This window comes from Oncorhynchus mykiss, chromosome 2 (assembly GCF_013265735.2).
Source record: "Oncorhynchus mykiss isolate Arlee chromosome 2, USDA_OmykA_1.1, whole genome shotgun sequence".
In the NCBI taxonomy this organism is placed as follows: domain Eukaryota; kingdom Metazoa; phylum Chordata; class Actinopteri; order Salmoniformes; family Salmonidae; genus Oncorhynchus; species Oncorhynchus mykiss.
In genome coordinates this window covers 94,572,395-94,588,450 of record NC_048566.1, presented here as the reverse complement: position 1 = coordinate 94,588,450, position 16,056 = coordinate 94,572,395, and positions in this window count along the sequence as shown.

Below are 16,056 nucleotides of genomic sequence, written 5' to 3'. Positions count from 1 at the left end.
TATAGATGGCAGTTCCCATTCAAATCAGGACCGGCATCCATTTGCTTGAGTACCCATTAGTTTAGCAGTCAAATTGCCAGGGTAAGAGGTTACAAATAATTTCTATGGAGTATATGTCTGTGGCCACAATGCAACAAACTATATTTAGCTTGCATGCTGCACAAACTCTTTTCCCGACTGTAGGCATCCTGGTAACTGCCCAAATAAAGGAAACACTTGAGTAAATGAGGGATACAGTGTTATGGTGTGGGGTGCATTTTTATGGAATGGTTTAGGTCCACTTGTACAATCTATGCCAAGCAGTGGTGACCCATTATTCAAGGCAGGTGGGGCAGGGCTTGCCTGTTTTACATGTTATGTTGGCATTAATACGTGTCACATGTCAGTTTGCGTTAATAAAGCTGCATACAAACATTCTCTTTTTTGTTTTCTAGAGTAAGGCGGCTCCAAAATGCAGGTGTTTCAGCCTAGCTCAGTGCTTTCTGTGGTGGTGGGGCAAGCCAGCAGAAAATATGGTGCTCTGTGATTGGCTCAGTGTTCTGTCACTCATGGGGACACAACGTCACCGCCAAGTCTAAGACAAGAGTTACAAAATTCTAGCCTCTTGGGTGCTGCCATAGAGTTACATTAGAAGTGTCTTTCCAAGAAGGCTCAAGGTCATTGGCCACAGATAAAATGACGTCAAATCACGTTATATGTACAGTAGCTTTGATTGGACTGACCATGTCAACAAACTTTCAAAATCTTGGCTAGCAGTCATTATGAATCAAGTCAACAATCTACTGGCAAACCCTTTTTAATCCTTAACATATGAAGAGAAATAATGAAGAGAAATGATAGATAAAAATGTATCGATGCTCATAGGCCATTAGACATAAATAACAAGTTGGAAATCGCAAATTCGACAATGAGTGGTTTGGAAGGAATCAGTGACAGTGGCTAACTGTCCAGTTTGAGTGTTTGTTGCAGCTCGAATTCTGTCACTGTACATTTCAAAAGTGCTGAACAAATAGTTATGACTATGTCCGTCCTAGCTCGCTCATTAATGTCTTAATCAAAATTACGGATTGCCTCTTATCCGATTGTCGTCCCTTTTATGCCTTAGTCCGTACATCTCAAATGACAGTAGAAACCACATTTGTTTAAGCAAGTCAGCCATGTCAGCTATGTTTTTAAAGGCAGTAAATGGGGCTGAATGAACTGTTTCACTGCCAGACAAGGCTCCGCTGATAGCCAGGTGTAGCGGCGGTAAGGTGTTGGGACTGCTGTTGGGTCAGCTGATAGCCAGGTGTAGCGGTGGTAAGGTGTTGGGACTGCTGTTGGGTCAGCTGATAGCCAGGTGTAGCGGTGGTAAGGTGTTGGGACTGCTGTTGGGTCAGCTGATAGCCAGGTGTAGCGGTGGTAAGGTGTTGGGACTGCTGTTGGGTCAGCTGATAGCCAGGTGTAGCGGTGGTAAGGTGTTGGGACTGCTGTTGGGTCAGCTGATAGCCAGGTGTAGCGGTGGTAAGGTGTTGGGACTGCTGTTGGGCCAGGTGTAGCGGCGGTAAGGTGTTGGGACTGCTGTTGGGTCAGCTGATAGCCAGGTGTAGCGGCGGTAAGGTGTTGGGACTGCTGTTGGGTCAGCTGATAGCCAGGTGTAGCGGTGGTAAGGTGTTGGGACTGCTGTTGGGCCAGGTGTAGCGGCGGTAAGGTGTTGGGACTGCTGTTGGGTCAGCTGATAGCCAGGTGTAGCGGCGGTAAGGTGTTGGGACTGCTGTTGGGTCAGCTGATAGCCAGGTGTAGCGGTGGTAAGGTGTTGGGACTGCTGTTGGGCCAGGTGTAGCGGCGGTAAGGTGTTGGGACTGCTGTTGGGCCAGGTGTAGCGGCGGTAAGGTGTTGGGACTGCTGTTGGGTCAGCTGATAGCCAGGTGTAGCGGCGGTAAGGTGTTGGGACTGCTGTTGGGTCAGCTGATAGCCAGGTGTAGCGGTGGTAAGGTGTTGGGACTGCTGTTGGGCCAGGTGTAGCGGCGGTAAGGTGTTGGGACTGCTGTTGGGTCAGCTGATAGCCAGGTGTAGCGGTGGTAAGGTGTTGGGACTGCTGTTGGGTCAGCTGATAGCCAGGTGTAGCGGTGGTAAGGTGTTGGGACTGCTGTTGGGTCAGCTGATAGCCAGGTGTAGCGGCGGTAAGGTGTTGGGATTGCTGTTGGGTCAGCTGATAGCCAGGTGTAGCGGCGGTAAGGTGTTGGGACTGCTGTTGGGTCAGCTGATAGCCAGGTGTAGCGGTGGTAAGGTGTTGGGACTCTGCTGTTGGGACAGTTTTATGTCGGCCCTAACAGTTTGTGGGCACCGTTTGTCACCGTATAGTGCAATTCATGTATTGTTCAGTGTTGCGTTTTGTTGTGTAGTGGCTTTGCTGGCATGAATCCCAACTAGGGTTGCACATTTTGGGAAATATTTAGAGGTGGAAACTTTCTGTGGGAATTAACGGGAATATACAGGAAATAACGGGAATTAACGGAAATATATGCAAATTAATGTTAATACCATTTAAATGTAGATGTCTTTTGCATTGGATATATTTACCATGTCATATGGAGACAGAAACATAAACCTTTTATCTTATCATAAGTAGACATAATTACAAATGATTAAATCCTTCCAATAGATATATAAAAAACATTTTAGTTACGAATTTAACTTTAATTAAATGAGTTGACTCTTCACATGGAATGATTTCACTGAACAACAAAAGAAAGGAAATATTGAATGATCCTCACTGATCCATCGTATCTCCCCAAAACATTTTCAACATACATCTGTAAAATGATAGTCTAGAAACTAAAGCTTTGGTTGTCTTCATCTCAGGTTTCCATGTCTTCTCCCTGGACCTCCTCAATGACCACCTCTTGAACATCAGACTCTGAGGCCTCATCTTCATTGTCACTTTCCAACCTTGTTGAGAATGGCTCGTTGTGTGATTCAAAAAGCCTCAAAATTGCCAGGTTGGCCACCAATTTTTCAACCCTTGTATTGGTCAGCCTGTTGTGTACTTTGGTGTGTGTGTTCCCAAACAAGGACCAGTTGCGCTCTGAGGTGGCTGATGTTGGTGGGATTTGGAGGATGATGGAGGCGACAGAGGAAAGAGCCTCAGATACACAAAGTCCCTTCCACCAGTTGGCTGATGAGATATGTGGGCACGACTGCCATATTGCATCTCCAACCCAAAGCCCTTGATTGGAAGGGTACTTCACCAGACTGCCAAGAATCTTCCCCTCATCCAGGCCAAGGTGGCGAGACACGGTAGTGATGACAACATAGGCCTTGTTGATCTCTGCACCAGGTTCACTGTTATAAGGTAACTTTTTGATGAATTTAAGCAAAATTCCCCAAATTACCAGGCTTAACTTCCCATGGAAAATGTCCGACCCTTTGCAACCCTAATCCCCACATAGTTATATATTTTTTTGCCCCACCAAGATTTACATGATAAAATTGCAACTGCTGATAGTAGACCTATGTATTGATACACATGTCATATAGAACACAAATGATGCTGATCCTAGATCTGTTGTGAGGTGCAACCTCTAAAAGAGCATGGGAAAATACCTAACTGTAGAAGTATGCTATAGAATATTTATTTCCTTTGAAACCAGTCTCAGGATCCAATTAATGGTGACTATCTGGCCCTGGACAATGAGCAAGAAGCGTTGAATGAGGGTGGTTGTGGTGGTGGGTACATGTAGGTCAGTGGATGGTAACAAATGGGACATTCCTTTGTGCATTGTAATATTCCATTGGTTCCCAGCTAACATGGGAAACTGTTACAGTAACAGTGAATACTGGGAGAGGAATTCCAATCTATGTGACACAGTGAACACTGCAAAGATAATTGATGTCCCTCTGAACAGCACTAAAACAGTCAGGCCTGCCTCACTCTTTCTGATGATGGCCTATACCAATGTAATCAAATTCAAACCCATTTGCTATTCAAACCAAATGTAGAGTTTATATTAAAATGTGAGCCTACTATATCTTTGTAATACATGCATTTTATACATATTCAAGGTTAATTGAATTTCTCAATGATTGGACCACAGACAGCCAACGTTATACTGTATAATAGTGCTGCATTTAATATGTTGAAGTTGTTGCCAACAGTTTAAAATAAAATCCCAAACCCCTCATCATTACTCCCATTTGGTCATAATATGGTTGTTTATGAAAAAGCAGGATCCATTCTATTGGATGTATGAGGCAAAGTCAAGGAAATGATGTTAATAAAATCACATAATATGATTACAGGGTCATCATCACATAGACATAGAAATGTATTTAGTACCAACCGTTTGCATGACATCACTGTAAGTCTAGCAGAAGACCTCAGAGAAAGAAGTCTTCTTACAAAATGAAATCATTCATACCCCAAGGCCGTTTCTGAAACAAAAGGGCACACGTCCGATTTATGAGGTACAGAGAGAACACACAGTACATGTTAATACTGTGTGTAATTCAAGGACATTAGAATAGATTCGGGTTGAGGGGAGAAGAACTAATCTTTTCCAAGAACAAAGACACGTGTAGATTTGAAATAGTCTGTTTTCAGTTTTCTTACGAATATTACTTAATGCCAGCATGTGACAAAGAGTGGTTGTGTCCGAAATGACACGCTATTACCTACATAGTACACTACTTTTGACCAGACCCTATGACTATAGTGAATAGGGTGCCATTTCAGACAGTGTTTCATCTGATATTATTCAGCATTGCATTGTCTAAAATAATAATCCTATTATGTATTCTACGAACTCTCAGAGACAGTGTGGTAGGCCTACAGTAACCAGAGGCTCATCAGTATTAGACAAAGGATAACAGCGGATGCTGAAATGTGAAGAATTTTGATGATGTAATCCTGGAGAACAGCTCTTGCATTCATTTCTGCCTAAATAATTGGCCCAGACAAGCAATCATTGCTAGGCCCATCTAGATTAGACAATGGAGATTAGGAAAGGACATGTTGGCCCTCTGGTAAACATTTTCATATCGCTTGTCGTATTGTAGTCGTACCACAAAATGGGAAAAAGTCACAAGAAGTGTTTTGATAAACTGCATGACATGGGAAGTTAACGATTTCCTGACCTGTGGGGGCCATAGGTCTGGGCCTTCATTCATGAAGAAACTCAGAGAAGGAGTGCTGATGGAAGATCAGCATGATCAAAAAGGTTAAACTGATCCTAGATCAGCACCTCTACTCTGATCAAAAAGGTTAAACTGATCCTATATCAGCACCTCTACTTTGATCAAAAAGGTTAAACTGATCCTAGATCAGCACCTCTACTCTGATCAAAAAGGTTAAACTGATCCTAGATCAGCACCTCTACTCTGATCAAAACGGTTAAACTGATCCTAGATCAGCACCTCTACTCTGATAAAAAATGTTCAAATGATCCAACACCATGGCAAGGCACTACAAGTCCTTACACCATGGCAACCCTGCCTCCCTACAAGCTATGGTATTGATCATGTTCCGGCCTCTATTAGAAAAGGGGACCGTCTTAAACAGTTAAACCAAAGGGAACTTTTTTGGATTTACAAACTACAGGCCACTAAATACCCTGGTTTAAATAAAGATATGGATTTATAAACTACAGGCCACTAAGTACCCTGGTTTAAATGAAGATTTGGATTTACAAACTACAGGCCTTTAAGTACCCTGGTTTAAATAAAGATATGGATTTACAAACTACATGCCACTAAATACCCTGGTTTAAATAAAGATATGGATTTACAAACTACAGGCCACTAAGTACCCTGGTTTAAATAAAGATATGGATTTACAAACTACATGCCACTAAGTACCCTGGTTTAAATAAAGATATGGATTTATAAACTACAGGCCACTAAGTACCCTGGTTTAAATAAAGATATGGATTTATAAACTACAGGCCACTAAGTACCCTGGTTTAAATAAAGATATGGATTTATAAACTACAGGCCACTAAGTACCCTGGTTTAAATAAAGATATGGATTTATAAACTACAGGACACTAAGTACCCTGGTTTAAATGAAGATTTCTCCCCCTTCCTGTAGGGCCGTGATTGGTCCATTTGCTGTCATCTAGTGGACATTTTGCTCAATTGCCCTCAGCTATATTTAGACTGTTGTTGTTCATGTTTTGCTGTGTTCTAGTGTACTAGGGAATATATTGCTTTCTTATTCTTGACACTTCTCCCAGTCATATTTAAGGTTAGAACTACATTTCTAAGTGTCCTGATACTTCTAGCTTGGAGTTGTATTTTTATGTTAACATAGCTACAGTATTTCACTTTTTAATGTGTATAGTATTGCTTACTAGGTGTGTCCAATCAATTTTGTAACCACTCACTCTTCAAATTAGGGCTAATTGGAAAAGCTGTTCAAAAGAGGACATTGTATTATTTCTTTGTACTCCCTGACGAAGGCCATGCAGCCGAAACGCGTCGGATTTTTAAAACTTTGTTTCTATTGAACATGCCATACAAATAAAGGCATTTTAATTCACTATATGAAGAGTGCCTTGGTCCTCCTTTCTTTTTGATGATCCTAGATCAGCACCTCTACTCTGATAAAAAGGTTAAACTGATCCTAGATCAGCACCTCTACTCTGATAAAAAAAGGTTAAACTGATCCTAGATCAGCACCTCTACTCTGATAAAAAAAGGTTAAACTGATCCTAGATCAGCACCTCTACTCTGATAAAAAGGTTAAACTGATCCTAGATCAGCACCTCTACTCTGATAAAAAAAAAAGGTTAAACTGATCCTAGATCAGCACCTCTACTCAGAGGTTTTACGAATACTTGCCCACTGCCCAGGTTTCCCTGTTATCACTCAGTCAAACGAACTCCTTGGATTCTGCTGGCCCTGTCCTTTGTGTACATCATCATAATCATCATCTCCTTCATGTGTACATCATCATCCTCATCATCATCATCATCTCCTTCATGTGTACATCATCATCATCTCCTTCATGAATACATCATCATCTCCTTCATGTGTACATCATCATCATCACCTCCTTTGTGTGTAGATCAGCTCAGTGAGGCCGTCCATCCATCACCCTGTCTTTTAAAAAATATTTTTATTTATTTAACCAGACAGTCAAGAACAAATTCTAGGATTTAATGAAGTGGAGATTAAAGAGCTCAGCCATGTGCTCCTTGTCAGTAACATCAACATTAAGGGACATGGGCAGCTGTCAGGAGGAGGGTTTATTCTCCAGGTCTGTAACTGTTTTCCAGAACTTCTTGGGGTTAGATCCACAGAGAGAGAACTGCTCCTTAAAGTAACTATAGCCCGAGTACACTTATTTCTCATTTGCCTGAACGAGTCAGCAAGTCTGCAAGTCAGCCTGAGTATGCGTGCTGAGCCTTTCCCCAAATTGAATTCTTAAGGTGGAGTCACGGTCAAACCAGGGGCTAAACCTGTTTTTAATGCTCATTCTCTTTATGTGGGTTTGTTTTAACAATACCACTGAAAATATCAAAAAAGAAGGTCCAAGCGTCCTCGACAGGGATCAAGCTGATTCTATACCAATTTACAGAAGCCAGTTCATGAAGGAAGGCTTGCTCATTTAAGTTTTTTAGCAAGCATCTATCACAAATCAGGACAGGTCATTTCACTGAGCAGCCATAACGAACACAGGCTGTAAAACAGTGATCACTAAGGTCATTACAGAAAACACCAGTCTGATACCTATCAGGATTATTTGTGAGGATGACATCTAGGAGAGTTGCCTTTTCTGGGTGTTTGGAGTCATACCTTGTGGGATCAGTAATAATCTGAGAAATATTTAGGGAGTCCCATTGCTTTAGGACATGGTCAGGTTGTTTAAGCATGTCCCAGTTTAGGTCACCAAGCAGGACAAGACGTAGCATGTAAAGGGCCAGGAGAGAGCTTAGGGCAGGTAGGGTACAGGCCGGTGCTGATAGAGGACGATAGCACCCAGCAACAGTCAACAAAGAGCTATTTGAAAATGTAATGCTTAAACCCAGCAAATCAAATTGTTTGGAGCCAGACTTAGTGGGGACAACTGAGCACTGAAGGTGATCCTTGGTAAAGATTGCCACTCCCCCACCTTTGGAAGATCTGTCTTGCCGAAAAAGGATATAACCAGAAAGGTTAACATCAGTACTCAAAACACTCTCTTAACCACGTTTCAGTAATGACCAACACATCTGGAGCTGTGAACCCACACTTTCAATTGGTCCATTTTAGGTAATAAGCTTCTAGTGTTAACATGCAGAAAACCCAGGCTTTTAACAAGAGCAGAAATCAATGAAGCAGATATCAGAGCACAAGTCAGAATTTGGGCTAGAAACAGTGTTGATTTTTTTATGACATTTGAATGTGCACCAGATGGCAACAAGATGATATTGTACAGCCATTTCATCAGGTAACATGAATACAAAGCCGGCGAGAGGTGGTTAGAAAAGGATGGGAGGCCAAAAGTCTGTGTAACCAATAGAGAGTCAGAGTCCTGAGTGTGGGAACAAAGTCTGTCCCACGGTTGGGTAAACAAGCAAGTTCACAGTTAACAAAGCACACATGAGTGTGAGGCAGATAGCACAAAGCACAGGAAAAAAAGTATAACGACTTGGGGCCAGCCATTGTAAGTTCAGAGACTCACTCACATGATCACTTGAGAGAGGAACTCTCTCGGAGCCCAGTAGGCTGTACAAGTACAAGAATCGCCTCCCTGTCTGTCAGGTGAAATACAGTCTGCCATCGAAGAGCGAGGGGTGTGTGTCTTTAATGTCAAATGGGACAGTGTGTGTTTGTGTGTAATATGTGTGTGCAGGACCGTAACCAGGATCTGAGTTATTTATTTAAATGCTATTTGGAGAACAGCAAAAACAAGCCAAAATGACTCCTGCCATTATCACAATGCTTGCTGTTGCTTCATTAACCTCTGTCTATCTACAAACACATCGCTTATTAGCTATATACTAGCCACTACACATTAACTCAGCACCAGAATGAAAAACTAATCATTTAATAAGTATAGAGGGATATGTTAGCAGAAAATGTATTTTATAACAAAATCCAATGCGCATGTTTTTATCTCAATATCAAATAATTTCTCTGTAATAATTAAGTACCTTACTGTGGTTGTTTTCAATTAAAATGTCAAAAATAAACTAAAAAGCTTCTTAGCAAAAAGCAATTTCTCAAGTAAGAATTTTGCTTGGACTGTCTGGGACCTGGGTCTAAAATCTAGCTGTTATTTACAGAAAGGTTTGGAACTGTCTTATTGGTCTATTAACTAATTTGCCAAAACTCCATCCCACCAACAGCTCCTACACTAAAAGGGAATTATCATAATTTTCACAGTAATTCCAACCTCATAGTGTGGAGATATATAAAACACAGACAAAATCTAACTGTCACCAGTAAGATGAGACCCCAACCAAGTTCCAACAGAGACTACAACATTTTTGTTTTTTCAAATTTGAAAAGAATACAGAGGTCCGGACTTCGGTGTCCTCATATGTAGTTACGGCCCTGAGTGTGTGTACGGGCATGTGTGTGTGTGCAGTCACCGTCGAGTCACCACAAAAGATTGACATGCTAATGGTTCATCTGATTGTAACTAGCACCATTAAAGAAGAGCCATAAAATGTGTTGAGGCAACAGTTCATGGTCAACAACACACAGAGACTACAGGAATAAAGACCAGAGAGAGAGACTACGGGAATAAACAACCAGAGAGAGAGTACAGGAATAAAGACCAGAGAAAGAGTACAGGAATAAACAACCAGAGAGAGTACAGGAATAAACAACCAGAGAGAGTACAGGAATAAACAACCAGAGATAGAGAGAGTACAGGAATAAACAACCAGAGAGAGAGAGAGAGTACAGGAATAAAGACCAGAGAGAGAGAGTACAGGAATAAACAACCAGAGAGAGAGAGTACAGGAATAAACGACCAGAGAGAGAGAGTACAGGAATAAACAACCAGAGAGAGAGAGAGAGTACAGGAATAAAGAGCAGAGAGAGAGTACAGGAATAAACAACAACATAGAGAGAGTGTACAGGAATAAACAACCAGAGAGAGAGTACAGGATTAAACAACAACAGAGAGAGAGTGTACAGGAATAAACAACAACATAGAGAGAGTACAGGAATAAACAACAACAGAGAGAGAGTACAGGAATAAATAACAACAGAGAGAGAGTACAGGAATAAACAACCAGAGAGAGAGAGAGAGTACAGGATTAAACAACAACAGAGAGAGAGTACAGGAATAAACAACAACAGAGAGAGAGTACAGGAATAAACAACCAGAGAGAGAGAGAGAGTACAGGATTAAACAACAACAGAGAGAGAGTACAGGAATAAATAACAACAGAGAGAGAGTACAGGAATAAACAACCAGAGAGAGAGAGAGAGTACAGGATTAAACAACAACAGAGAGAGAGTACAGGAATAAATAACAACAGAGAGAGAGTACAGGAATAAACAACCAGAGAGAGAGAGAGAGTACAGGATTAAACAACAACAGAGAGAGTACAGGAATAAACAACAACAGAGAGCGAGTACAGGAATAAATAACAACAGAGAGAGAGTACAGGAATAAACAACAACAGAGACTACAACCATAAATAAAGGAGTCACACACACTGATGGTATCATTTGTTCCCTTTAATAACTTTAGAGGTTATACAGAAAGTAGCCAAACTAATAACATAGTTATCAAGACAGAAATAAATTTATTACAAAATTGCAATGAAACACTTCATGCGGTTGTACTTACCATATACACCATACATCACTATATATCATATACGTGTAAACTACAATTTGGTCTGTTTCCATGAGCTGCTAATCTGCCTCCCAGAACACTGATTTCATATGGTGCTAGACCAGGGAACTCACATCTAAACCACCATAGGAAACCAGCTTCTGGGGGGAGTTACTCAGTGCACCTTCAGTGCTCTGTATTTTTACTGTGTCTGAGGTCATTGAAATGTTCTTCATTCTGCCAGAAGAGGTCACTGTCTGCAGACAGTGGGTGTGGTAGGTTATTTGTGGATTACAGAACAATGCGATGGCCTGGCTGAGACCAGCTTGTTATTAAAGGAAGTAGAGAGATCACAGGTTACCTTGGTCACGGGTTGGAGAGAGAGAGAAAGAAACTGTCCTAATTCTCTCATTTCACTGTCTGCATGTCATGTCCCATTCTAAAAATGAAAGGATAGAAAACGGGGAGTGTGGCCTGGTCACATGACCTATTCCAAAACCAAAACGGTTGTGATGAAAACCTGAACAGGGAAACAAAGAGGATGCGTCATGGAGATATTCTGCCAGCTTGCATTCTAGCAATACAACGGGCCGTATTTCCTGGATACACACGAGGGTAGGTTACCTTTTACTTCAGGAGTGAGGAGCAGTGCATGGATATTCTGAAAGCTTGCACATTTACCATTACAGTTGGCAGTACTTCTTACATGCATACGAGAGTACAGTTTCCCTGAAGAGGACAGAGGTCCAGTACAGTATCGTTGTGCAGCATCAGCAGAGCACGGCAGGACGCTCCCGGGTGGTTGGGAGGTCTCCTCCTGAGAGTAAGAGGGAGAAGAAAATAGACTTAGCTTGTAATATAGAGAGGAGTTGTGTTTTATAGTAAGAGTCTACGAATCTCAATGCAACCATGTAAATAATGGTTGTGTTGAGAGCGTGGGCTGTTCTCAGATGGTCCACACACCACCACCCCCGGGTGTCACCCGGTGTCATTTGGCGAGTTCATCATGTTGCACGGACACACACACACACCATGTGTCCCCTATGGGCTCTACAGTTGAAGTCGGAAGTTTACATACACTTATGTTGGAGTCATTAAAACTCATTTTTCAACCACTCCACAAATTTCTTGTTGACAAACTATAGTTTTGGCAAGTCGGTTAGGACATCTAATTTGTGCATGACACAAATAAATTTTCCAACAATTGTTTACAGACAGATTATTTCTCTTATAATTAATTCACTGTATCACAATTCCAGTGGGTCAGAAGTAAACATACTCTAAGTTGACTGTGCCTTTAAACAGCTTGGAAAATTCCAGAAAATTATGTCATGTCTTTAGAAGCTTCTGATAGGCTAATTGACATCATTTGAGTCAATTGAAGGTGTACCTGTGGATGTATTTCAAGGCCGACCTTCAAACTCAGTGCCTCTTTGCTTGACATCATGGGAAAATCAAAAGAAATCAGCCAAGACTTCAGAAAAACAATTGTAGACCTCCACAAGTCTGGTTCATCCTTGGGAGCAATTTCCAAACGCCTGAAGGTACCACATTCATCTGTACAAACAATAGTATGCAAGTATAAACACCATGAGACCACGCAGCCATCATACCTCTCAGGAAGGAGACGCGTTCTGTCTCCTAGTGATGAATGTACTTTGGTGCGAAAGTGCAAATCAATCCCAGAACAACAGCAAAGGACCTTGTGAAGATGCTGGAGGAAACAGGTACAAAAGTATCTATATCCACAGTAAAACAAGTCAAATATCGACATAACCTGAAAGGCTGCTCAGGAAGGAAGAAGCCACCGCTCCAAAACCACCATAAAAAAGCCAGACTACGGTTTGCAACTGCAGATGGGGACAAAGATTGTACTTTTTGGAGAAATGTCCTTTGGTCTGATGAAACAAAAATAGAACTGTTTGACCATAATGACCATCGTTATGTTTGGAGTAATAGGGGGAGCCAAAGAACACCATCCCAACCGTGAAGCACAGGGGTGGCAGCATCATGTTGGGGGGTGCTTTGCTGCCGGAGGGACTGGTGCACTTCACAAAATAGATGGCATCATGAGGTAGGAAAATTATGTGGATATATTGAAGCAACATCTCAAGACATCAGTCAGGAAGTTAAAGCTTGGTCGCAAATGGGTCTTCCAAATGGAAAATTAATCCCAAGCATACTTCCAAAGTTGTGGCAAAATGGCTTAAGGACAACAAAGTCAATTTATTGGAGTGGTCATCACAGAGCCCTGACCTCAATCCTATAGAAAATTTGTGGGCAGAACAGAAAAGTGTGTGTGAGCAAGGTGGCCTACAAACCTGACTGAGTTACACCAGCCCTGTCAGGAGGAATGGGCCAAAATTCACCCAACTTATTGTGGGAAGCTTGTGGAAGGCTACCCGAAACGTTTGACCCAAGTTAAACAATTTAAAGGCAATGCTACCAAATACTAATTGAGTGTATGTAAACTTCTGACCCACTGAGATGTGTGATGAAAGAAATAAAAGCTTAAATAAATTATTCTCTCTACTATTATTCTGACATTTTCACATTCTTAAAATAAAGTGGTGATCCTAACTGACAGGGATTTTTTTTTACTAGGATTAAATGTCAGGAATTGTGAAAAACTGAGTTTAAATGTATTTGGCTAAGGTGTATGTAAACTTCCCGACTTGAACTGTACATGTCAGAGCTCCTAGGCTAAGCTGTTCAAACTGTCATGCAGAGAGACTGTTAAAGCAAAACAAGTACATGTCCATGTACGAGGAAAGCTGAAAGAACACATTCATTACTCTGCAATCTTCTACAGACATCACAACACATTAGTAGGTCTGTCTGTGACCCATTGTGTTTGTGTGAAAGGGTTTTGTCTCTGCATCAACATAAAGGATCATATTTCCAGGAGCAATGACTGACTAATGCAGACAGGAATCTGAGAGAGTGGCACTTGTGTTTTGAGTCACCAATTTGTTACTCATCGCATCAGTAGTTCTCCCATCACCACGTCATTTAACATATCCTGGAAATCTGAGCTTGGTCCGTAACCTGATACAGTCAAAGTGAGTCACATCAGCTCCTTATTGGACCATAAGGAGTGGTCCTACTGAGAGGCTCCGTTTGTAACAGCATGGTGCTGAACACACAAGTTGTAGGTTCAATTCCCACAGTGATCACATACAACAGACTCAAAATGTCTGCATTCCCTATACTGTAGGACACATTGGCTAAAATAGTCTATCAAGTGCCATATACAGTATCATACTGTACCCTAAAGATCAGGATATGACAGTGAGTTATCCCCTGTGCCTGGGGAGGACAGGGAGCTGTCTCTGTACACTACCACAGTTCATGTCGAAGTTAACGTGGCTCGCTGTGCCTCCCCAGGTTCACGTCTGAGTTAATGCCCCTTAGCATACCGCAGTGGGTTCACGCTTGGGGTACACACACACACACACACACACACACCAATTATCCTTAATATCACAAGCTAGGCTATAGCTGTGGAAAGTGTGAATCTGCTGACAGAAGCAGAGGAGCGGTCTGATATTCATCATGCCATGAGCTACTAGGACATTATACAACACAGTGTACTGACATCAACACTCCCGGGTTTAAATACACACGCAAACTTTCATTCCTAACATGGGTAAGCATTTTCCTTTCAAATGTAATACAGGGGATTGAAGAGGGATTAAGGAGTAAATTACTTGACTCTGCTTTCTGGATGTACAACCAAAAAAAGCTCAAAGACACAATGTGCTCAAATCACAACCTGGCTGTGACTAACAAGGACGTAACCTGGACTTCACATCCAAACAGCATTCTAATGGAAGTTAGTCAATTTCACACCCAAACAGCATTCTAATGACAGTTAGTCAATTTCACATCCAAACAGCATTCTAATGACAGTTAGTCAATTTCACATCCAAACAGCATTCTAATGACAGTTAGTCAATTTCACATCCAAACAGCATTCTAATGGAAGTTAGTCAATTTCACATCCAAACAGCATTCTAATGACAGTTAGTCAATTTCACATCCAAACAGCATTCTAATGACAGTTAGTCAATTTCACATCCAAACAGCATTCTAATGACAGTTAGTCAATTTCACATCCAAACAGCATTCTAATGGAAGTTAGTCAATTTCACATCCAAACAGCATTCTAATGACAGTTAGTCAATTTCACATCAAAACAGCATTCTAATGGAAGTTAGTCAATTTCACATCCAAACAGCATTCTAATGACAGTTAGTCAATTTCACATCCAAACAGCATTCTAATGACAGTTAGTCAATTTCACATCCAAACAGCATTCTAATGACAGTTAGTCAATTTCACATCCAAACAGCATTCTAATGGAAGTTAGTCAATTCCACATCCAAACAGCATTCTAATGACAGTTAGTCAATTCCACATCCAAACAGCATTCTAATGACAGTTAGTCAATTTCACATCCAAACAGCATTCTAATGGAAGTTAGTCAATTTCACATCCAAACAGCATTCTAATGACAGTTAGTCAATTTCACATCCAAACAGCATTCTAATGGAAGTTAGTCAATTTCACATCCAAACAGCATTCTAATGGAAGTTAGTCAATTTCACATCCAAACAGCATTCTAATGACAGTTAGTCAATTTCACATCCAAACAGCATTCTAATGGAAGTTAGTCAATTCCACATCCAAACAGCATTCTAATGACAGTTAGTCAATTCCACATCCAAACAGCATTCTAATGACAGTTAGTCAATTTCACATCCAAACAGCATTCTAATGGAAGTTAGTCAATTTCACATCCAAACAGCATTCTAATGGAAGTTAGTCAATTCCACATCCAAACAGCATTCTAATGACATTTAGTCAATTCCACATCCAAACAGCATTCTAATGACAGTTAGTCAATTTCACACCCAAACAGCATTCTAATGACAGTTAGTCAATTTCACATCCAAACAGCATTCTAATGACAGTTAGTCAATTTCACATCCAAACAGCATTCTAATGACAGTTAGTCAAAAAGCTAAAAACAAGCTCTTATCCAAATTCCTTTCAAATATGTCTGTCTAAAACCACAACCTCATCCTTGTACTTACCAAGAATGGACACTTTACTTTATAATAATTTCAAAACACCACTTCATGTCCTCTTATAGTTTATTATGGATACAAATGTCAGCACAATTTCCCAGCGCTACTTCCCTTAGGGATACTGACTCACAGTGAGAGACTTCAGGAGTGTGTTCTGTGTCGTTTCTCTTATAGAGAAAACAAAGCGGGACGAGGCTGCCGTTC